Raw genomic sequence first — 26033 nt, forward strand, 5'->3', positions numbered from 1 at the left:
TCCCTTATTTCAATCTTTTCTCCGAGATTACTTTATGATGATGGCAGAAGTTGTGCGGTACATTTATTTGTTTTCCCACAGAGCTCTTCTTTTGAAAAATCTACTGAGTTCTGCCAGAAGAAACTCATGACATGTTGTAAGTTTAATTATGTTCAATTCATTAACACAATTAGAGCTGTGAACAAATTTATTGACACAGCCAAAATCACTTAGCAACAGGCAGTAAGTCATAGATTAAAAAAACTCATTCTCATAGGCCTCTAAACTCTGGGAATGAGAAATGGGAAATTCATCTTTAGTTCCTCGGAACAGTTCTAAGAGACTTGACCAGAGGTTGCCACTAATAATTCATTGCAAGAATCATTCATATTTTAAGAATGGCTCTTATGTCCCTTGGAACATAAATTGAATCTCCTTGAAATACTACTTTTCATTTTAACATACTAAGTGATCCAAACGGAGAGATTTGATGAATATGGATTTCATTTTAGCTTAGCTGAATCTGGGGATGGAGGCCTGCTCTTGCTTTCCCAGTGAAGGCCAAAGGGATACTGTAGGTTGAGAAGAACCAATGATCAAGTGCCTCTCCTTCTGAATTAATCCTTTCCAGGTAAATTTTTGTCCTTCCTTCTCGGTTGATTTGTACAAACAACTGGTGGAGAAATCTGATGCACATACATGAAGCAAAGCTCACAAAGAAAGATTTTATGGTCTAGGGTCGTTTTAAGACTATTCCTTTGAAAGAGAGTCAATTTGTCAGTATCCAGGCAAATAATTATTTTTTTTATTTAAATTCAATTAGCCAATTTATAATACATCATTAGTTTCAGATCTAGTGTTCAATAATTTATCAGTTTCGTATCACACCCAGTGCTCACCACATCATGTGCCCTCCTTAACGCTCATCATCCAATTACCCCATAGGCAAAGAAGTTTTAAAGGGGCCTCTATAAAGTACTAAACTTTGGCTGCTGTTGTTCACTAATAAAAAAAGTTAATCAAAGAAAACCTTTAAAAAAAAATACACCACATGTAATTAGAAGAGTTTTATAGCCAAACTGTCTACTTCCCTAACAATCCCTCGTTGACATAACACTGTTGGCAACTTGACTCTCAAAGAAAGTATCTCACAAGAAGTTTTGATAATCAAAGCTGGGATACCTGAATAGCGATATCCTACCTGGATCTACTTATACTTTTTAGCTGGGGGCTTATTTGTGATGTTGAAAAGTGAATAGGTCTGCAGGTCCTTTAGCAGACCACCTGGGTTTGAATTTCACAGTATGCCAACTTAGTAGCCAACCAGACCGACCTTCAGCACCTTCTCAGTGTTTCCGTACCTTAGTTTCTGTATCTATAAAAATGGCCATAAGTCGGTTGAGTGTCTGCCTTTGGCTCGGGTCATGATCCCGGGGTGCTGGGATCAAGTCCCACATCAGGTGGCTCAGTCGGTTGAGTGTCTGCCTTTGGCTCAGGTCATGATCCCAGGGTCCTGGGATCAAGTCCCACATCAGGTTCCTTGCTCAGCAGGGAGCCTGCTTCTCCCTGTGCTTCTCCTTCTGCCACTCCCCCTGCTTGTGCTCTTTCTGTCAAATAAATAAAAATCTTTAAAAAAATGGCTGTGATAATTGTGTCTCTAACAAATACTTGCTTTAAGTTCAAATGAGATGTGTGAGAAAAACATCTTAGAATAGCAGCTATCACCTCGTAAACACTCACACAATGGTAACAATTACCACCATGTACAGCCTAGCATCAATCCCACGCCTTTGGTGGAGCTTATATTTTAAGCTGCCTGGCCTTCCGCAGATCCTGGAACCCAGTGACCTAACAATGAATCTGGGATTCGTATGTTACTTGCCAGGTATTCTTTGCTACTTATGAGATGAATTTCTTTCATTTACAATTAACTTACCATCTTTGCAAAACAGGGAAGTTTTAATCAGAAAATAAATCTGCATTTTATTTCCCTTCTAATGCAGCTTAAAAATTTCAGCTGATGTGCAGTGCAGTTTAGTAAAGAGATGGGAAGTAGAACTACAGATGGAAAGTTAGACATGGGCTTGACACATTCGGAGAGTCGTGAGCTGGAAAATGCACTAACTACTTAGTAATGGGAAGCCATGTTCGTAGTAGAATCTGATTTAGAAAAAAAATACATGAGATACCATACATGGTCAAACAACAAGTTGCTAGGTTTCCATTATATATAATGTATTTTTGAGGTTCACAAAATGGTGGGAAGTGGATGTTTTGTGAGACAAACTTCAGTCAGTGCCCTCTGTGGGATATACTCCACGGTACCCAGCCAAAGTTGAATGCTGAATGGTAAAGATGAGTAAAGTAGTTCGGGAGCAGATAGGTGCCATCATATTAGAGAAAATTCAACAGAGACCAATAAAAATGATTAAGGGACTCAGAGAATTGATTTTTGAGAAAAGATTAAGAAAAATAAATGTGCAGTTTGACACACAGCCAAGGAGGAGTATGATAACCGGGTGGTCAATGAGGTCTACAAGACAGTGCCGAGAAGGCGTTCTCTAGGAATGGGGAGATAAATCCCCTACAGCCTCCAAGAATAGTCTTCTCCAAGAAGTGGTGGAAACACCTGCCACTGGAAGCACTGATAACTCAAATGTCAGAAGGTTGTTGAAATTTGGTGGCAGGCTGTACAAGTGGAAAAGATGACCATGCATGTCTTTTTTTTTTTTTTTTTTTTAGATTTTATTTACTTACTTATTTGAGAAAGAGAGGAGAGCTAGGAGCAGAGGGAGAGGGACAAGCAGACTCTGTGCTGAGCAGAGAGCCCGATGCAGGGCTCGATTCCACCAACCTGAGATTATGACCTGAGCCAAAGTCAGATGCTTAACCGGCTGAGCCACTCAGGTGCCCCCGGTTTTAGTAACTTCTGGGAACAAGAATACATAGGGTGGCAGAGTTACAATTTCAACCAAGCTCTTATTTTCAGGTCATTGTTCAAATGATCTCAGACCACGTGATTAAAATTAATGAATGATAAATAACTGTAGGGTAAGCCTGATATATCTCTGCTCTTAAATAAACACACACGTATGTGTGTGCATAAACACACCTGTAGTAGAAATAAATACATACCAAACAGATGGGTACATGACATACGTACTTATGTACATATGTAAATCTATCAACTGGAATGTTTGTATTTAGTGATGTGCTATCATTAAATGTACCCACCCAAATTGAGTTAGATGATGATGGAGCCCCTTAGTGAATTACCTCTGTCCTTTGTTCTGGCAGTTTCCAGAAATGGCTCCTATGCCAAGTATGAATCATCTTTTTCTGGCACCGGAAAAGCTATTTTCAGCAGAGCCACACTGCAGGGTCATTACTCTTAAGGTTGCATTATAGGGCATCAGAGGAAATGACATAATCCAACTCAATTCCCAAAGAGTGGCAAGTGGAGGAAGCTTAAGGCTACATCATGCCACCTATATATTCTCCCCCAAAAGTCACAAACTTCTTAATACGGTTCCTGAGGGAGAAAAATCCCTCTCAGGATAAATGAGGGGAAATGGCCTGAGATATGCCCTGCTGGTCTAAAACTTCCTTCATATATTTACTGTAACAATGAATGTATATAATAATATACATAAAATAATACAACAGGCTTTTATTTATATTATAAAAATACATCCTCAATGTTTGAATGCTATTTTTCACACTTTCCACAGAGCGCATGAGACTCTTAATAACCCTCATAATAATAAAACGCGTAGGGGATAAAATGACTGTGAAAAAGCATCAGGGAGAAATGTTGACCTATGTAGTCTTGATGACATAGCCTCATTCATTGGAAGGTATTACTTAGATTTACTTTTCTCATTATTGAAAGAACGCAGGGGGTTAGTGTGCCACCTTTTCACTGCTCAAGGACTGAAAGAGAATTCGATTTTCCTCTCAAGTGAACTGTGTGTTGGACCCCACAAAACAGTCTTCCTAACAGGCTTTTAGTCTTGCTATTCCTTGAAGAGGGCTTAGCGCCACTCAGCATGGGTAAAGATTGGGCTAAGTGGCCATGTTGTCAGTGGTGCCCCTGCCTAATGTATGGAAGCCAAAATTTCACCCTGGACATTCCTTTGTCATTTTTAATGCAGATTTTCCATCACATTTTTTGTTGTTTCTACAAGTGGTGTTATCACTGCCTTGTTCTGCCCTGAAAAGATCTAAACATGATGGTTTGTAATTAAGTAGTAGCAAAACAGAACAAAAGCAGCCATTGCGATCTAAAGTATTTCGTGCTCCAGGACAAAAGCACAGTAATTATCCCGTGTGTAAATGAAACTTGGAGGCAGGTCACAGACAACCAAAGCAGGACTGTTGAATTTAGAGTTCCAGAGCTAGTTTCCAGACAGCTTCTGAACCACCCTTCATTTTGCTGACCTTCATTATTTCTATTTTGCTGAACCATATTGACACTCGAGCGGTTGGGAAGAATTACCTGTGGTTTGTACTGTTCTGAAAGTTTTAATTGTATTTACAGCCTCATTTGTCATTTCTTCTTGTTCTCTATTTCTCATCTTCCTTTACGCTTGCTTCTCTCCTTCCTCTATAAATCTAAAGTGGAGAACAAGTGAAGAGAATCGCAACAGAATTTGTAGATTAGAGGGAACAATACTGAGCCTTTTCCCTCTCCTCTAACCTCCATGGCATTAAAATACCATTTCTCTATTGTGTTTGGAAAAATAAATTATTTTTAATAACATCTTAAACAGTCTCTTTATTTATGCATGTACATATGTATTCATTTAACTTTTTATGTTGGAACACTTTAGATTTTCAGAACAGTCACAAAGATAGTGCAGAAAGTTCCCGGATCGCCCAGCTTGGTCTAATGTAACATTTTACATAATTGCGCTACGTTTGCTAAAACTAAGACATTAACACTGATATGACACCACTAAGCTACAGACTATTTGGAATTCACCAGTTTTTCCATTAATATCTTTTTTTTACGCCAACATCCAATTCAGGATCCCACACTGCATTAATTTGTCGTGCTTCCCTTGTCTCCTCTAATCTGTGATGGTTTCTTAGTCCTCCTTTCTGTTTCATACCTTTGAAACTTTAGAAGGGTCTTGGTAATCAGAAGCTTTACAGAATGCCCCTCCATTTTATTTTATAATGGGCTTATGGGTTGGGGGGGGGAAATAACGAAGAAGTAAAGTACATACACATCGTATCAGGGAGTACATGAGAACGATATAATTGATCACCAGTGATGTTAATCTTGATTATGTGGTTATCGTGGTATCTGCCAGCTTTCTCCACTGTAAAGTTACTGTTTTTCCCTTTGCAGATTCTACTCTTTGGAAGTGAGTCATTAAGTCTGGCTGACACAGGGGAAGGGAATCAAGCTTCACCTCCTAGAGGGGGAACTATCTACCTATATTATTCCAGATTCTTCTATAACAAAGATTTGTTTGTTCTTTCCCATTTACATAGTTATATCAGCATGCACTCAGGTATATCTGTTATTCTTTGGATTATAGTCCAATACTATTATTATTATTTCTCCAATCATTCTAGTTTTGGTACCTAGGGATTCTTTCAGGTTGAGTCTTATATTCTTTTGGCATGGTCTCCCCACCTTTTTTCCCAGCACTCCCTTACTTTTGTCACTACAACGCTACAGTCCTACCAGATGCTCTAGAGCCATCCTGTATTACTTTGGCTCAAGCATAGAATCAGCTATTTCTCCAAGGACCCTGGTTCCTGGTGTTTGAGAACGATGTTTGAAAACCAACATCCGGGCACTGGACGTGCTCATGGCTACCTACATATCACTGCTTCTAGGCTGTCTCAGGAGACAGGGTTAAAATGAACCAGGTATAAACACACATCTCTATTGATGTATTTATCTATTTGTATATATGTTAACATAAATCATACTTGTATCTCCAACTCTAAGCCACCACACAGGTGTTAACCTTTCCTCCACTTCTGCCTGCTCATTTGTAACTTGTTTCTCTAACATTGAGAAAGTTGGCTCCCATTATCTCCAATTTATTTACTGATTTTTTTCAACTTGTGTATACATGCAGATTAATTCCAGAATTGATAATGCATACCCCTATGAGAAAAAAAAATTTTTACCAACCAGAGTACCTTGTTTATCCAGGTTTTTTTTTTCTTTATCTTTACAGTGTCCAAAGCACTATTTTTCCAAAGTTAATTATACTGGCTCCTCTCCCTGCTAACCCTTTCATTGTGCCATACTCTTTTTTTTTTTAGTTTTATTTTTTTAATTTTTATTTTTAAATTTTTATCTATTTGAAAGATTTTCTTTTTTTTTCTTTTTTTATAATCATATTTTTTATTATATTATATTGCCATACTCATAATAAAATAGGTACAATCTTCATTCTATCATGGGATCTTCAACATTTTGGTTGATTTTTTTTTTTAACTTGTACACAGAAAGGCTTACTCTTTGTTACATACAGTTCTGTGGGTTTAACAAATTCATAGTTATGCATCTACCAACACAGTACAAGAGAAAACAAAAGAGTTCCATCACCCTAAAATTCCCCTGTGTGGCTGCTTTCTATTTAATCTCTCTTCTTCCCCCATTCCCCAGCAAGCACTGATCTCCTATTCCTACAATTTTCCCTTTTCCATAATGTCATATAAACAGAACTAATTACACCTAATTACACACTCTGCAGCATTTTGGTTGGGCATTCTTTCACTCAGCAGCACACATTCGAGATTCTTCCATATTGTTGCATCAATCTGTTAACACACCTTTTTTACTGCTGAGTCGTATTCCATTATATGGACGTGCCATCCGCTCACTTGTTGAAGGACATCATGGTTATTTTCAGATTTTGCTGATTATGAATGAAACTACAGTGAGCACTCACATACAGGTTTTGGTGTAAATATGTTTATCACTCACATGGGCAAATAAACTTACTTGGAAATAAATTCAATTCACTTGGGAACTGGATCGTTGGATCATATGTTAAGTATATGTTTATATAAGAAACTGCCAAACTGACTGCCAGAGTGGCTGTACCATTCTGCATTCCACATAGCGATGAATGAGTTCTTGTTGATCTTCGTTCTTGTCGGCATTTGGTATTGTCACTTTTTATGGTTCTAACACTTCTAGGAGGTATGTAGTAGTATCCCACTGTGGTTTTAATTTGCATTTATCTAACGACAAATGATGTTGAGCATCTTCTCATTTGCCAGCTTTATTATTTTCACTTGCCATCATTGTAGCTTCTTTGGGGCAGTGTCTGTTCATATATATATATATATATATTTAATTTTTTAAAAAGATTTTATTTATTTATATGACAGAGAGAGAGAGACAGCCAGCCAGAGAGGGAACACAAGCAGGGGGAGTGGGAGAGGAAGAAACAGGCTCCCAGCAGAGGAGCCTGATGTGGGGCTCAATCCCAGAACGCCGGAATCACGCCCTGAGCCAAAGGCAGACGCTTAATGACTGAGCCACCCAAGTGCCCCTGTTCATATATATTTTTTGCCAATTTTTAAATTACATTGTTTTCTTATAAAACTAATTTCAGTAACTACTTCCCTATCGATATGGGATATTGTATATTTGCCTGTCTCACCAGTGGGGAAGATATTCCAGTCAATTCTCATTGTTTAGGGTAGTTATATCCCATGAAGTCATCACAAACACTGAATGAGCAAACACTGAACCATTGCTCTTAGCGGAAATATATACATACACATGCATACCTCACAAAGCTTATAATCTTAAATCCTAAAGATTCAAGATAGATAGATTCCGTTTTATTTTACAAAAGGGAAAAGGCAGTTCTGAAGTGTTATGTACTTGATGGAGGTGTTGCACTGACAAGTACCAGAGCTGCATTTCAAACTCCCTGGGCCAACTGGCCCTGGGGCAGGGCCTCCTCCCACCGCACCACCTCCTCCAGTCAGCTCTGCCCCAGCTGGGAAGGGGAGCGTTGAGCAACCCAAAGTTTTCACCACTCCAAGCATGTCCACAATGAGTGAGCTGATTTGGGGGTTACAAATAGATTTTAGGAGGTAGGCGAATTCACAAATACAGAATCTGTGAATAATGAAGATGGGTTGTACTTGGGAAGTTTCTGGAAACCAACTCAGGCAAAAGATGCTATAAAATAGTTCTGACTTTGCGCCTTATCTCGAAGAAGGCATCTACATAGCGGCGAAAAATATATACCAATCCCATTCTTGTCCATCTACTTTGCCTCATGGGATTCTACATACTTTGCATTTAAAAACATTTTCTAAATAATGAAAACTATAGTTCACTCTACTGCATACGATTGAGGATCTAACATAAATATGTTAAAGCACTGTATCTCTCTCTAACAGGCATCTGGTCCAATGAATCAAAGTTCACACATTCGAAGGGTAAAGACACTCAAAGTGTCACCCACTACCTGCCTCTGTAGCCACGGTCTCCTGTTTAAAGGAACTGCTCCAGCAGTCAGACGTTACCCCCCTGGCTTCTGGAGCCAGTATGCCCCAGATCTTTGCGTTTTCCTACAGCAGACCTACATCTATGAGTGGTGGAGTGACTGCGGATGACTCGAACGTGCAGAAGCTGATTGATGGAGCATGGTGCATCCCTTAATTAAGCAGAAGCTACTAATAAAAATGAACTTCCCGGATGATTTGTGGGGGCCTGGCCACACAGCCATATGTGCCTCCCAGCAGTAGGAAACAGGAGTGGTACCCAGCTAGTACCAGTTTAGAAGGGAGATCATATTTTGTCGTAAAGGGGGGAAAAGCTTTGTGGCCCCTTTTGGCTTTGCAGCATGAAAATGGAGAGAACCTGGCCTAACAAGTTGATGGTATTCCTTATTAGCCTCTGGCTTAGCTGCTCTGGTATTTGAGCCTTACTTCTGTCCTTCCCCCCACACCCTCCAGCCCCAGGAGGAAGCATGGAGGGAGTGAGAGGGGCAGGGAGAGTGAGGGCCTGGGCCACGGGGAAAGGGTGAACTGGTGACCATGCATTTATTTTGCTGCCTTTTGAAGAGTTTCAACTAATGTATTCCGTGGAAAGAGCATTCTGTTTGTCCTGAGACAATTATTATTCCAGAGAAACTCTACAATGTGGTCAGATTACATTAGCCTTTTCCTCTTCAAGGAGATCCTCCAACCTCACTTCCTCTGTGACACCATCATAATTACATGTCTGCCCGACACAGACACTTGCTCCTCTGGCTAGAACCCGGGCTGACAGGAACGCACCATGCTGATGTCTGCTGTGCTGCCCTCCATTCTTGCTGTTCTTACTTTCTCTGTTGTCCTATCTGTGGACCAGATAAGTCCGTGCCATTCTGGAATCAGTCATCTCCACAGGAAGGTCTTAAGACCGTAGGCTCTGGGCATCCAAATTCTCAGGCCGACCTTCCCTCCTACATCCCATTCCAGCCCTTCTCCTACCCCTCTTAATATTGAGCCCTCTCTCACACGCTGTACATTTTACTTCTTTATGGTCTCTCTCCCACTAAAATGTAAGCTCTGTGACATCAGGAATTTGGGTTTACTTTCATCTGTCCTATATCCCCAGCTCGTAGAACAGTGCCCGGCAGAGTAGACAATAAATACCTCTTGAATGTAATAAAAAAATGATCTTTCCTAGAGCAATTTTTCGAAGGCAGAGGATATGTCTATTTAGTTTCACACTATACAGCATTTGTCTTTTCTCTGTTTGACTTGATACATTAGTATAATACCCTAAAGACCATTCATGTTGTTGCAAACAGCAAGATTTTTTTTTTTTATGGCTGAGGAGTATATAAACTGCAACGAACAGAGGGGTGCATACACCTTTTCAAATTAGTGTTTTCGTTTTCTTTAGATACCCAGAAGTAGAACTGCAGATAGTTCTATTTTTAATTTAATACAAACTCCATATAATTTTCCATAATGGTTTCACCAATTTATATTTGTACTGATAGTGTGTGTTTCCTTTTCTCCACATCCTCACCAGTACCTGTTATTTCTAGTAGTTTTAATAGCCCGTTTTGACAGGTGTGAGGTGATTTTTCATTGTGGTTTTGACATGTATTTCCCTGATGATTAATGATGTCAAGTATTCTTCCATGTGTCTGTTGGCCATCTGTATATCTTCTTTGGAAAAGCATCTATAAACATTCTCTCCCTGCGTTTTATTCAGATTATTTTGTTTGGGGTTTATTTTGTTTTGTTTTTGGTTATTGAGTTTTATGAGTTCTTTATATAGTTTGGACATTACCCCTTATTGGATACATGATTTGCCAATATCTTGTCCCATTCAGGAGGTTGTCTTATCATTTTGTTGACAGTTTTCTTTGCTGTGCAGAAGCTTTTTGGTTTGAGGTAGTACCATTTATCTATTTTTGTTTGTGTTGCCCTTGCCTTTGGAGTAAAAACCAAAAAGCTTCGCCTAAGACTGATGTCAAGGAGTTACTGCCTATGTTTTCTTCTAGGGATTTTATGGTTTCAGGTCTTACATTCAAGTCTTTAATCCATTCTGAATTAATTTTTGTATACAGTATAAGACAGTGCTCCAGTTTCATTCTTTTGCATGTAGCTGTCCAGTTTTCTTAACACCATTTATAGAAGAGACTGTCCTTCCTCCATTGTATATTCTTGCCTACTTTGTTGTAAATTATTTGACCATATATAATTGGGTTCATTTCTGGGCTCTCTATTCTGTTCCACTGATATATATGTCTGTTTTTATGCCCATATCATACTGTTTTAACTACTATAGCTTTGTAGCATAATCTGAAATTGGATCATGATACCTCTGGTTTTGTTCTTAAGATTGCTTAGGCTATTTGGGGTTTTTGTAGTTCCATAGAAATTTTAGAATTGTTTGTTCTAGTTCTGTGAAAAATGCCATTGGGATTCTGATAGGGAATGCACCAAATCTGCAAATTGCTTTGGGTAGTATCACCATTTTAATGGTATCAATTCTTCCACTCCAGGAGCACCAGATACCTATTTATTTGTGTCTTTTTTAATTTCTTTCCTCAGTGTCTATTGATAGGTTTCAGTATAAAGGTCTTTCATCTCCTTGGTTAGATTTATTCCAAGGTATTTTATTCTTTTTGAAGCAATTGTAAATGGTCTTTTTTCTTCAATTCTCTTTCTGATAGTTTGTTATTAGTGTATACAAGTGTAACATGTTTTTACATATTTATTTTGTATCCTGCAACTTTACTGAATTCATTTATTAGCTCTTAACAGTTTTCTGGTTTATGGTTTTCTATATATAGATCAAGTCATCTGCAAATAGTGACAGTTTCACTTCTTCCTTTCTAATTTGGATACCTTTTATTTTAGTCCTTGTCTAACTTCACTTCTTCCTTTCTAATTTGGATACCTTTTATTTTTTTGTCCTTGTCTAACTTTCATGGCTAGGATTTCCAATACTATGTTGAATACAAATGGTGAGAGTGGGCATCCTTGTCTTATTCCTAATCTTAGAAGAAAAGTTTATTATATTGAGGCATGTTCCCTCAATACCTACTTTGTTGGGAGTTTTTTAATCATAAATGGCTGTTACATCTTGTCAAATGCTTTTTCTGCATTTATCCAGATGTTCATGATTTTTATCTTTCATTTTGTTAATGTGGCCTATCATATTGATCGATTTGCAGATGGTGAACTGTCCTTGCGTCCCAGGAATGAATCCTACTTGATCATGGTATATGATCCTTTTAATGTACTGTTGAATTTAGTTTGCTAATATTTTGTTTAGGATTTTTGAATCTATATTTATTGGCCTGTAATGTTCTTTTCTTTTTTCTTTTCTTTTCTTTCTTTCCCCCCCCACCTCCCTCCCTCCCTCCCTCCCTCCTTCCCTCCTTCTCTTCTTCTCCTCCCCCTCCCTCTTCCTCCTCTTCTTCTCTTTCTTCTCGCTCCCCCCCACCCTGCCACCTATCTGTGTGTGTGTGTGTGTGTGTGTGTGTGTGTGTGTGTGTGTGTGTGATCTTTGTCTGGTTTTAGTATCAGAGTAATCCGGGGTAATCCTGGTCTTATAAAGTAAGTTTGATAGTGTACTGCCCTCTGCAATTTTCTGGAAGATTTTGATAACAGGTATTAAATCTTTGAATGTTTGGTAGAATTCACCAGTGGAGCCATCTGGTTCTGGATTTTTGTTAGGAGATTTTTGATTACTGATTCAATCTTACTAGTAATCCTTCTACTCTGATTTTTGTTTATTTTTTCAAAGAAGTAGCTCAGGGTTTCAACCCTCTTTCTTATTTTTAACTGATAGCATTGTTAGTTTCTGGAAGGCAGGGACCATAATAGACTAGCCTAGTTCTAGTATGATGAATAAGTATGACTCCTCACAACAATTGGGGACCTTCTCTTAAACTCAAAGTTGATATTAAAATATGTCACCAGAAAATGAAAATAGAGAACTTCAAGGGGGTGAAACAGGCTCTAATCTTCCGTAGAAACTGGAAAAGTGGGGCCCTGGCCACTGCAGAGGCCCAGGGAAGTCTATTTCTGCAAAGACCAATTGAGCTCTGATTGTAGAAATTCTCCAAGTGTCCTTCTGTCCTTGATGTGGTTTCTCAAGTGTATTTGCCATCTATTCATCTGCATGGCAGGGAGATTTCTCAGTATAGGTTAGGAAATTGATATTTTGCAACAATTCTATCATGTATGAGTCTGGGCAACATCAGTTCTCTTCTCCAAGGCTAATTAACCCCTGGATAAGCAAAGCACTGAGATGAGAGTCCCAACTTCCTAGAGGGAAAGTCACAGTGCACAGTGAAAAGATCATGGTCCTTGGAGTCAGACAGACCTAGATTTGAGGTCTGGTTCCATCAATAATTAGGTATGGCATCTTGAGCAAAGTGTTTACTTTTATCTGCAAAAATGATTATTATGAAAATTGAAAGGAAAAAGGTACAAAAAGCATACATCTAAAAGCCTATGTTATTGCAAATGATAAAGGGCAGTTTCCTTATCTCAATAAATCTAGGAAATAAACAAGTCTTTTCTGTAAAGGGCTGAACAGTAAATATTTTAGGCTTTGTGCAAGACACAGTCTCTGTCATAAGCACTCATCTCTGCCACTGTCCTGCAAAAGCAGCTATAGACAATATGTAACTGAAAAAGCTTGATGCATAAAACTCAATTTACAAAAACAGGCAGCTGGCCAGACTGGCAAGCAGCGCTTCTCAAACTTGAATGGGCATGAGTCACCCAAGGATCTTGTGAAGATGCAGACTCTGTCCTGTAGGGGTACACCTGGGCCTGATTTTGCATCTCTAACAAGCCTCTGGGTGCAACATGGATACATACAGGTAAGGGTAACCTGGGAAACTTTTCTGATCGTCAGACCACCATATTTATTTCATTTGACTACTGAGGTAGAGTGCTAAGTCCTTCTGGACTGCTATAACAAAAATACCATATACTGGGTGGTTTAAACAACAAACATTTCGTTCTCATGGTTCTGGAGGCTGGGAAATCGATGAACAAGGCACTGGCAAATTCAATGTCTGATGAGGGCTGTCATTCTGGTTCATAGACAGCTGTCTTCTTGCTGTGTCCTCACATGGTTGAAAGAATGAAGGCGCTCTCTAGGATCCCTTTTATAAGGGTATTAATCCCCCAAAGGACCCACCTCCAAATACCATCACAAGTTTCAACGTATGAATTTGGGGGGGGGGCACAAACATTCAGTCTGTAGCAGTTGTCAACTTCTCAAAATCTTTCAAATAACTCATATTAAGATATATTTACCATTTCTTACTCCATGCATCTTTGATGTACTATACTGATTTGAGTCCTAAACTTCAGTTTTAGTGAGTTTTAATGCTAATTTTACTTAGACTAAGAGCAATTCTTCCCTGGTTAGATTCTGTGTCATTCTCTCTCTCTCATTTTCATAATAAATGAGCTCTTAACTTAATGGGATTGTTCTAGAATTACACAAACTGGCTGTCACATCTCACTTTCCATGGTGATGTTTAATGGTACACTCTTCCAGTCTACTCCAGGAATAATGACTTCCTATGATGGCTCCTATACCATTTGTAAAGATGCCATTCTATAAAACCAATGAAGGAAGTACCAATTGTCTGGAAGCAGATGGCAGGTAGTAGATGCTAATCGGCCTTGCCCAATGCTGAGTCAAATTTAGCTGCTCAACTAGGTACTGATTGCCTTGCTCTTTGAGTAGAAAATCGTTCTCTAAGGGCATGGCAGTGATGGCTTTCAAATTCATTTTGGCTTCCTGTGACCAACTCAAAACATAACTATGTCCTAGCTTTTTTCATCCCAAATAACCTCAGTACAATACTCTAAAATTAATCCACTTTTAACTTGAAACTTAACTGAGATGTGCCATAAAAATGTTCTGTCTACTAAAACATCCTAGTCCTCCTTCGCAGCCTAATCTGCTGAGTTTATTTTGGTGGTGGCTTAACTTCTGAATTTAGGAGTATTACAACAAAAAACCAGCATCTTAATGAGTTCAGATCTAAACTCAGACTATTCAGAAAAATAAAGGAGTATACTTCCTGATTTTCCTAGGCAAGGAGACTCCATAAACCTTGATAACATTTTAGTTTTTCATGTTCTCAGTCAGCAAATTGTCCTTAAACTGAACCTAAATTCTTCTTGCTGCAAAATAAACCCATTTCCCTTAAAAAAATTTTTTTTTAAACAGCTGCTAAGCACTACTTTTCCAACAGCAATTATCCTGAACTAATCTTCAAAGTCTCTTGGAGGCACTCGTTTTCCAGAGATTTGAGTAGGGATTCTAGGCAAGGTGGAAGGGCCAGAAGAAAGTGTGGCTTGAAGAACACTGCTTGTGTTTACCAGCTGAATGCAAAGATAAAGATAACGATTGCCTAATTGTAAGAAATATAAAAAAGTTGTCCTTTCTTTGTACGCTGATGCTTTTTAAACTGTTTTTTAGAATGTTCTTTAAAGCTTACTCTACTTCTGTGATGCTTAACTAGGAATTAAATCAGTGTAGCATTTTAGAGCTAGGAATTATCTTTGTTCATCTTGCCTTTACCTTAGTTTATAGACGAAGATAACTAGGCACAGACAGAGGTCAAATGATGAACAATGAAGCATTAACTAAGGATTGTCCATACTCTGCACACAGCAAATAAACTTTGGGGCTTTGCCAGACTCCTGAGAGGTAACCTGTAAGTCCTTGGGATATCTTTCCTGATAAGGCTGTCCTTGTGTATCTGGGGGCTTTGGGCCATGACAGAATCCATGCTAACGATGTGATTTATGGTGGAGCATTTGGCCCATGTGCTATCAGGTTACCTCTGAAGGGGCTGAACACTAACTTCAGCCACATAGGGGGTCAGCATGTCTGTGAGATTAACCCGCCAGGAAAGACGTTGGACTCCAAGACTCACGTGAGCTTCCTGGGTTGGAAATACTCCATAAGTACTGTCACGCATTGTTTCTGGGAAAAAGAAGTGCGGACTACACTAGGAGACGACATCGAGAAGCTTACACCTGCTGTCTCTTGGACCCGGACCTATGTTCCTTTTCTGTGGCTAACTTTAATCTTCATCCTTTTGCTGTAATAATGGTAATCATGAGTACAACAGCTTTGCTGAGTTCTGTGAGTCCTTCCAGAAAATCACTGAACCTAAGAGTGGCCTTGGGGATCCCTGAATATAAACGACTTTTCTGAGTTCATAGTTATTTGTGGCAGAATTTGAACAAACCAACTCTTCTCATTCATTTTTACAACTCCACGTAACTAATTAGTTACTCATTAACACATTTGTCCCTGTAGGCAACCACGAAATACATAAAGGAAGTCTATCATGACCAGGAGCTAGGAAAGCAATGGTAACCATGATGAGCTTTCTTCTACAAGGAGTTACCAAGTCTACTGTGATCTTCATATTCTCACACGATTTTGATCCCGAAATTCCAGTTTTAGTTAGTTGATTCTTATAGAATTTATATGTCTCTTCTTTGGTTTGCCATTGTGAATCTCTTAAAAAATCTATCATAGTCTCCTCTATATTATAACAATTGTACTGTATGATTTTAAGTGCTGTATATATGGGAAAATCTGCCATGCATGTTTGCAACCACCTTTCTCCCTATAACCACTCATGGAAAACTTATACATTCAATATACACTTATATGATAAATTAATCAGTGTATGAATGAGTGACTGATGAATGGATGAACGGATGAATGTTTGGTAGCATAGAAAAGTGCCATCAAGTTCAAGTTATAATCAAATGGTCTCCAAAGTCTCTGTGGACGAAACACAGGGGATAAACTATTTGATGAATAAAATAAAGGTCTCCAAGGATTTAACAATGAAGATAACAAAGACCTATCCATGCAAAACATTTTCACTAATGAACTATATTTTCATATACTGTATTTTTCAAAATACAATAAACGTGACAGTTTTTAAAAACTATGGATTTGTATCTTCCGAAGTGAAGATATGTAAAATGTCCTCAGCTCCCCTGAAGCTCTTTGCAGGCAAAGAAAATTAAAGAGAGCAGAGTCTCATTTCTGAGACTCACGATCACTCCTGCAAATCAGTCAGGACAAGAACAATATCATACTGTCTGTCCTACTTTGTCTAGCACCAGAAGGGTTGGTTATATTTAGCCAGGAGAAGAAAGCTCAGAATGATAAAGATACAGGCTCACTCAGGGACAATTTCAACAAGGAGATAGGGGAGAAGTATGTCTGTGTTAAGAGGTAGGAATGTGAAGAGCTGGGTGGATTTACCAGCATGTTCTAAATACAAATCTATTGACCATAAAAATGTAAACATTCTCAAATGATGGGAGCTGATGATATAGACAGAAATTCCCCAGCAGCCAGTCTAGTACAAGTATCAGGGAGAATTCCTTCACAGATAAAAGACACTATGCCAAGTATAGGGATTGCATTAAAGGATGATATCAGTTCATTGCCTCTCAGCTCCAACTCCACCTTCATTGCCCAATCTGTGAATATGGATCCGGGTCCTTTAAACATTTTCCCTTTGTCAACTGGCATGATGTTAGGAGTTGTCAGTAGAGGGCACTAGGGAGACATCAGGCTGAAGGGCCTTCCCTCCTGGTTCTAGAACGTTCAATGGGCAGGCTTCTGCAGCCTGTTGTGCTGCTTCTCCAGCATGGCTTGGCTTCTTCAGCACTAGGCTCCTGACCTTCCAGTGCCAGGCTGCCACAGCACAATGTGATTTTTTCAGTGCCAGGCTCCAAAAGTGTGGCCTGCTCCTCCTGCATCTGGTTCCTGCAGGATAGGCAGCTTCTTCAGTGCATGACTTTTGCAGTGCATGGCAGCCAGGTGTAGCACTCTCAGCTAGCTGCTTCCCCTGGGGAGAACCCCCTGAGCAATTATGTAGTTGAGTGGCTCCAGAGAGACACCTTCCATGAAGAGCTTTTCCCAGGACCAGAAAGGGTAAATTTCTAGCAAGTTCTGCTAGTACAGCACCAGAGTGATCTCTCTCCCACTCAGCGAGCCAGAGCCATGCCCTCTGCCAGTCCTAGCACACCAGATGCTCTGTATCAGCACCAGGGCTGGTGGCTGCTCCTTCTTTCTGCTACTCCTATTTTTTGTTAAGAAGATTTTATTTATTTTATTTATTTATTTGAAAGAGAGAGGAGGAGCAGAGGGAGAGGGACAAGCAGGGCACGATCCCACAACCCAGAGATCATGACCTGAGCTAAAATCAAGAGTTGGGTGGACACTCAACTGAGCCACCTAGGCACCCCTGCTATTCTTTCAGGTTCTCTAAATTTCTTATTGGCTAATCCCTTGGCACACCAACCTTATGTTAGAACTACCAATTCTTTATATTATACTTATCTTGTTCAAATTACCGCATGGTTTTGTATCTTGATTGGGCCCTGGCTGGTATATTCTGGTTTCTGTGAGTCATTACAAAGTAATTTCTATTAGTGGGATTAGGGCTTGCATAATTGCTTTTTTTCCCCCTGTAAAACTAAAGCAGCTATGTAATCTGTAATTTATTTTCCCTTTCCAAACCTACTATTAAAAATGCTACTCTCAATTATAGGTCCGGTTATTGACATATTACTACAGAGCTCTATTCTGAAAACTCCCTCAGATCCATAGCTTTCATGAACAGAACACCGAAGCCAGAATGACTTCACTGTTTAAGCCTCTTTGGAAAGCATTATATCAGAGAGCAGACAGAGCTCTGGGAAAGTGATCTCATTTCCTCCTCCCTTCTTTTAATCATGCTCATCTCACTAGACAAAGTCTAAAAGAACTTTCCATGTCCTTTGTCATCTTCTGGCTCCGTGGGGATGCTGTCCTAGGCTTTTCTAAGCAAATACAGAGTAAAATAAAGGTGTCTAAATTCAACCTCTCCAAGGCTAACCATGACAGAGAGGTTAAGACATTTGAAAAATCTTCAAATTTCCTTGACATCATTAATAAAATATGAAGAAGCAGGAATGGCAGAAATAATACAGTCACATCCCCAAATGCATCCTATTCATGGGTTTACAAGACCTCATACCGTAGAGACTTATAAAACAGGCTCAAATGTAGTTACAACCCAAGGGAGAAACAGATGATCTCTTCTAGACCTCAGGTTAATTTGAAATCTTAAATGGGTTTATACATTGTTAATTTACAAACTGCTATGTGAATAGATATTTCATTCGATCAGATGTTCTTTTAACTTCTAAAGCCCTTTTTAGTGATCTAGAGGAGAAACAATGTCAGCTTTTGGACATATTCCATAATTTACTACTCTAAATAAAGTATTCTTTTCACATGGCTAATGCTATAATCATGCTATTTAAGAAATTACAGAGTATTACATATTTAAATGTTTAAAATCCCAGAAATAGGTTGAAATTTAGGTATATTGCCATGTAAAGGTTTGAGAATGAATTTGAAGTCAATTTCTTTACTGTTGGAGAGTCCAGTTTAATAGCTTACTTCCTCTCTCTCAATAATCTGGATCAATGTCAGCTTAGGCTGATGGTATTTCTGGTATATAACCATGATTTGGCTGCATCTGTTAATAATCAATACAGACTCAGGCAGCACACCTGGAGGGAAACACATGATATTAGCTTCCCATTGGTGTGTAACAAATTACCACAAATGTAGGGGCTGCAAACAACACCTACGTACTAGCTTGAGGTTCTATAGGTGCAAGTCTGGTACAGTATGCCTGGGTTCGCTCAGGGAGTCACAAGGCTGAAATCAGGTGTTGGCTGGGCTTTTTCTTCTGGAATCTCTGGGAGAAGAATCTGCTTCCAAGCTCATTCTTATTGTTGGCAGGACTTTGTTCCTTGCCATAGGGCTGGGGCCCTACTTTTCTTGCTGGCTCTCATCTTGGGCCTCTCTCAGTTCCTAGAGGCCACCCACATTCCTCATCACATGATTCCTTCCATCTTCAAGCCAGCGATACTGCATCAAATTCTTCTCATGCTTCAAATCTGGTTTAGCTCTTTCTCAGCCAGAGAAAGCTCTGTTCTAAAAGGTTCATGGGATTAGGTCAGGCCAACCAGGAGAATCTCCCTATTGTACCATATAACATTACCAAAACCACCCCATTCACACTCCTGGGAATTATGCAAGGTGTAGATACCAGGGAGCAGTAAATCTGGGGGATAATCTTAAAATTATGCCCACCCAACACATCTAAGAAAAGAATTAGACAAAGTTAATGATTGAGAGTTGCCCCTGTATGAACTGAAGTTCAAAAAAGAACTGGTGGAAAGATACGACTGAATTAAAAATAAATAAGGGCCTAGATGTAGTAGATTAGGATTGTTAATAAAATGCTGGAATAATAGAACCAGAGGGCACATCCTGGAACAGAAAAGACGAAAAATAAGTACAGAATACATTTACAGAAGGGGAAGAAAACTGAAAATTCATTAAAGCAAAAGGTGATATTTGGAAACAGTAAGTTCAGTTAAAGTAAATAAAATATTTGAGTTCCAACGATACGTCAGAAGTAGAAATCAACAGAAGATAAAGTAACAAGAATCGTTAACATGTACTGGGTACTTAATATGTGCTCGAGCATCTGGACACTATTCTGATTGATTTACACGTATTTCTTCATTCAGTATTCAAAACACGCATAGAGACTATTATCATTCTTATTTTGTATTTGTGGAGAGTGAAGTAGAGAGAGATTAACTTGCCCAACATCACCTTATAAGTGGCAGAGTCAAGAGTGAACCCAGGAAATTAGGCTCTAGTGCCTAGTGTATCTTTATGTTTCCTGTAAGGAAGGGAATGAGGGAAGCGGGAAGGGAGAATTGCAAGGAGGGGAGAGATCGAAGGGCAAAAGCAAAGCCTCCTGTTTCCTATCTTTCATAGCAAGAGTGTTAGTGAGGTGTTGACCAAGTGTCCTCTACTCCTGGTATTTCCTGGATGGGCACCACAAGCTTTTGCCTCTGTGCCTCCATATTCTAACTAACCTATTTTATGACTGACCTTCCTTCAGATAAATACCTTAAACCTTATTATAGAGCAGACTTTCTGGACTAAGGATCATCCACCTCCTCTATATTCATTCACTCATTCATTTATTTATTCCACAAATATTTATGAGTGCCTCCTATGTGTCAGATATTGTTTGAGGTGCTGAGATTCAATTAGTGACAATACAGACAAATCCCAGTTTTTAGAAAGCACACATTCTGGTGGGGGAAGGGAGGAGTGAGAGGAGAGGTAGATATTCAAGTGAACAAATGCACATTAGGTAGTAACAAGGATTATGAAGAAAACAAAGCAAGGCTGAAGTAATAGTAGTTGGAGGGGTGGTGATGTTATGTTACATGGTCAGGGAAGGTCTCTCTGATAAAATAGTATTTAAGGTGTGACTTGAATGTTCAAGATGGAGCCAGCCTGTAGCTTTGTATATTTCTGTTCTGCTTCGTGTTGCTTTTACAGTTTTATGTATAGGGACAATGTATTTCCTTTCTAATTCTTGTAGGGAGCACCTCACTAGTAACACTAAGCACATCATTAGTTGTTTGTTTTGGTTTTTTAAAATGAATTTGGATGGTAGACTATCAATGAACTTAAGGGAAATAAGGAATTTGAATGGTACCCCAACTTTCTCCCCCAAATAAAAAAATGCTCCTGAGACCTAATATGTAACATATTATTTTTGTTGGCTTTATCTGTAGTCAGTTTTAGATGTCTGAGGATAAATGCAAGTCATGGGCAAGCAATGGTTATTTGGCCAGCCACTGTAAAATATATTATAGGTTCAGTTTTATTATTCAAAGAGTAAGAGATATAAATATGTTGCTTATTTTCAGAATGAACTCACTGGTTCAGTTCTTCCACATTGTTGCCTTTAATTAGATTTTCTAATCAATCATCTCTGGGTATTGTTCCATGTCCAGAAGTCCATATTAATAAAACGTCTGCTTACTTAATAGAATTTGGTGAAAAGTTTAATTCCAGGATGTTAATCCATCTGGCCTTGCCAACTGCCGAACTACAGAAGGATAAGTTGGTGGTAGAGGGAACACCATCTGTTTCTGAGATTTTAGTTGATTTCTGCATGATGAGCAGGAAGTCAATTGCAAGACTGAAGAGCCAAGATGGAGAAAAGTAAAGAATTTATTGGGTCTTTGTTTCATTGATGAACACAATTTTCACAAGATGGATCAACATGAAAACCAATGAGCACAAGGTTTATGTTATTCATCTACTCACTTGGAAGAAATCATGTCCACATATCTGTCTTTTTTCCTTCCTCTTCGGTAGCAACCGATTGTTAAAAGGAACTATATTCTTTCTGCCTAAACATATATTTCTTCAAATGAAGTAACCTGTTTATCTATTAGTGTTGAATCAAGAAGGCAACATATAATGTAACTTGAATCAAATGTCTAGGCTAGTTAGCTCAGCTGACCATGGTATTTTATCAGTGATCCCTAAATCCTAAATTCTACTTTTATATAGTCAAGTTAGTGTTACGCAGGAACAGACTTCATCCCACACCCAGAACTCCATCTTTAGTCTTAGCTAAGTAGCTGAAAGATGCCATCAAGAGATAGAGATGATGCAATCCATCACATTTATTCAACAAAAGTACTTCTACGTTCATGTCCTAGTGATGGTGACCTTGTTGAATTGTGACCAGGAAGAGCAGCACATTACAAAAATTAGTGAGAATGGTTTGGTTTTTGGATAAAACAAGAAGCAACTGAAGGAGGAATAAGGAAAACCAGTTCAACTGTACATTTTCTCTCTAACCATTTGACATGATCTTTCTAGACAGCATTAGAAGCTTAGGACCATGGCCTTTCTCAACTCTCTTTTCCACAAGTGTCTGTGACAGTCACAAAGATTTCTACTTTTACCCCACTTCGTTTTTTTTTTTTCTTTTCATTCTTTTCTCCTATGCTTCTCCAGGCTTTATGTTCACTTTTAACCACTCTACTGAATTAATCCCCTGTCACTGATTCAGAAACAACCTATATTCTGATTGATGCCTCAATTTATATTTTTGGTTCTGACTTCTCACCAGAACCACAACCTCACAATTTCATTTTCACTTAAATATCATACAGTCGCTTCAAAGTAAATATATCTCAGACTGAATCATCTTCCCTCCTAAACCAGGCCCTTTTCTAAGATTTACACAGTGTCAACATTCTCTAAGTCAACAGGACTCTTCATCAGGGGCTCTTATCCACTTCACCACCAAGGCCTTCTTTTATCCATCCAACCTTCTCCCTGGAGTCCATTTTCAAGATATTTTCACCAAAGGATTCATTTATGTAATAGCTTTTCCATTCTTTTTAAGCAAAGTCATTTGGGCCATCATTCTAAGTAAACAAACTATTATTACACTGAACTCCAAGCAGAGATATTTGATGTACGTCTAGTCTGTGCCACCAGCTTATATAGGATATATAGGTCAAGTGGGGTATTAAGTGTTCCGTTACTGTTTGAAGGCAATTTGACTGTTAAAAAAGTAATCAAACCTAATGAGTATAATACTTAATCTCAGACAGTCACTATATTTGTATGCCTAACTTCTTCACAAAAATTTGCACCTCCAGAAAGAGCCACAAAATTGTATTAATGATTATTCATCCACAAATTTTGATGGTTTCCTGGTGCTGACAGATGGAGAAATATGTACTCTAGGTGGCCTCTCTGAAGTTTGGCAGTAGCTATGCATGATCTCATGCAACAAAGATAGAACATTCTCCAGTTCTCTTGGCAGAAGAAGATGAGGAGTGTAAAAGGAGATTAAGTTTCTAAGCAATATTTTCTTTTAAAAATCTCCTCTAAGTATTTTATAAAGAAGCGCTTCTAAACGAAACCTGCCAGGAACTTAAGGTACACAATGCTATCAAACAAGGATATTCTAGCTTCTAGGTGTTTGACACAGCTTTGAAATCTATGAACTTGAATAACAATGGATAAAAGCTAATTAATCCTTTCTTAAACTAAGCCAAACCAAAGTTCTGACATAATGTTTACGGATATCACTCAGTCATTCACTTTTATTGTCTTGGTCTTTTAATAAGTTAGTACTGAGAATCTTGCCAAATATGGGTATTTTGACCCTAATGATCTGCTCAGAAACAGTTCTTTTAATGGAAGCTGTACTATCAAGGGCACAGTTGACATCCTATATAATTCCCTAATTCAATTTAAAGTAGAGGAAGCACTGACATCAACCTTGGACCAATACCCAAACTACAGCATGTTCAAATTATTAAAGAGCTTTAATCCATTTCCCATTTCCATCTTCACTGAACTTCATTGTATTGAAACCAAAATACCAAGGACAGTAAATAGGTTTCAACTTGCATTCCAATTCAAATGGAATAGTGGCTGCCTGAAGAGCTATGTGGAAAAGAATCCTGGGGTTAGGTCAGTAGAAATTAGGATTGTGATTAGCACTGTCTGCCATGGAGAGGTAGTAGTAGAAACAACTAGAGGACAAAGTTCTGGAACCTAAGTGTGTTTAACACAGAGAAAAGAAATCTCAGGTGAGCCATGGTATTTTTCTCAAGTGCTTGAAGGCAGTTATATGAAGAATCAACTTTTTCTAACATACCAAATAGTATCAGTAAGTGAAATCACAAACTTCACGTGACAAAGAACTTGCAAATAATTAGAAAAGTCCAAAATGGAACCTATACTCTTGAGAGGGAGAGTCATACCCAAGACTGAGAAGTGCTCAAGCAGGGGTATAGATATTATAGAAAGGATCCTAGCAAGTGTGGGGAATTAGAATAAATGACTTCTTAGGGATCTTACCATATGCCATCAAACCTCAAATAACGAGAAACATTACCTTTCAGAGCAGGGCTACTTGTATTGAGATAAAAACAAAGGAAAATGTCCAACTATCTCAGATCAAATATTTAGTACTTCCACTGAATTTCATCGCAATCTGAAGCAGTCTCTGTACCTTGCCATAGTACTTGAAAAGCTGTTTTGTGTTTGAAATTTTAAAAATGCATTTGAAATTGGACATCGTCTTTTAAAACCTCAGCATTCAGGATTCTAATGTGTGAATGTGGATATACCTGAACTCACAGTCCTTGCCAGAATGCAACTTATCAAAGGCATTTGTGCCATATATCGGAAACCAACTGGTTGCCCGGGAAGGTTTGGTATAGGCTTCGTTATTGTCCCATCAGCAATCAGCATCTTTGCACACAGTGAAGGAGATGGGGAGAAAATGACACAAGACAGAGATGAAAGCTGTGTAGTCAGAAGAAAAAAGCCTTCTTGATTATGCTGTGGACTTTCTGAAGTCTTTAATTCTCCCTCTAGCCCATCTTCAAGCTGGCATGTGGGACGTACTGCAGATGGATGGTGGCGCTCATCAGGAAAAGCACACACATATATCTTGTGGGTTGATTTTTTTATTTGCCAGCTCAAGAGGAGCAGGGAGATTTATTTGGAAGGATGGTAATGAAGGTGGGGAAGCACTAGTTAGACTGCAGTTTCTGTTCCCAATATGTTATTCTCACTTTTTTCTCTTCTTGATGCTGGGTTGTTCTCTTTATTTCCACTTATTTTTCTTGAAAGGGGGGATATTTTTGGTATCATAAACCAGTGGCTTGAGAGAGGAGGGTAGTAAAGATGTGGGAACACAGAATCTCTGTGTGTCATTTTTGCTGAGGTATTTCAAGTGTTTTAATTACATTCTAAATTTTATTCCACACACATTTACTTATACACACTTATAAACTATTTGAAATAATTGTTTTCTTTATCCCCAAATGAGATTTCATGTTCCCTTTCTTGCTATCTTTCTTTTGCTCTGCCTTACAAGAATGAAATAATTCACTATAATAAAAAAAATTGTTTTCTTCCTTCATAACAATAGCACAAGGAAATGGGCTGACTTTGCTGGACCTTTTACAGCAGAAGAACTCACCATCACCACCCTGATCTGAGCCAAAGAATGGAAATATTCACTGAAAGGAAGGAGTAAATTGATATACTCTTGGTTTCCAGAACACTGTTTTGTGCCAAGGAGAGAAAGACATGGCCTTTGCAGGCCTGTTAACAACCATCACCAGGGCATCATTCTAATGCAACAACTAACCACCTGAGTTGAAGAGTCATACTAGACCTGAGTCCAATCCCAGTTTTGCTCTTTATGGCATCAGTTTAGTTACTTATCCTGTCTTAATTTTTTCATCTGAATATGGGTTATGATAAATCCTAACCTCACATGGCTTTGGAAATATTAATCAGAATAATTATGAACCACACCATGCAAATAGTGTTTAATTACTGAATTTACTGATTTTCAAAGTAAATATCGGGTAAAAGGGCCAGATGGAAAAGTATATCCAAATGCTTTCTGAATGCCTAAAATCAACTGTAGAGGGTCAAAATTTAGTAGAGCAAATCCTGGATTATATGGGTGGTTGTTATTCACTTTCTGATTTACCCTTAAGGTTTATATCTCTCTGCCAAGGTTTGTGTTTTATTTTCCCTATTTCTGCAACAGAATGTTATAAAAAATATAGGGTCAGGGATTTTGGAATATAAA

The 26033-nt window shown here is 38.6% G+C and overlaps 1 protein-coding gene across 1 annotated transcript in view; it reads right to left on the reverse strand.

Annotated features, from left to right (window-relative positions):
• Window positions 1-2699: 2699 nt before the first annotated feature.
• The window catches only part of SPATA17 (spermatogenesis associated 17), a 205286-nt gene continuing 181952 nt past the window's right edge, over window positions 2700-26033 (reverse strand). Inside the window, exon 11 of the mRNA XM_045809617.2 lies at window positions 2700-4593. The gene's annotated coding sequence lies outside the window, so the exon portion shown is untranslated. The remainder of the gene's footprint in view (window positions 4594-26033) is intronic.

This window comes from Ursus americanus, chromosome 2 (genome assembly GCF_024610735.1).
Source record: "Ursus americanus isolate L20-20 chromosome 2, mUrsAme1.1.p, whole genome shotgun sequence".
Taxonomy (NCBI): Eukaryota; Metazoa; Chordata; class Mammalia; order Carnivora; family Ursidae; genus Ursus; species Ursus americanus.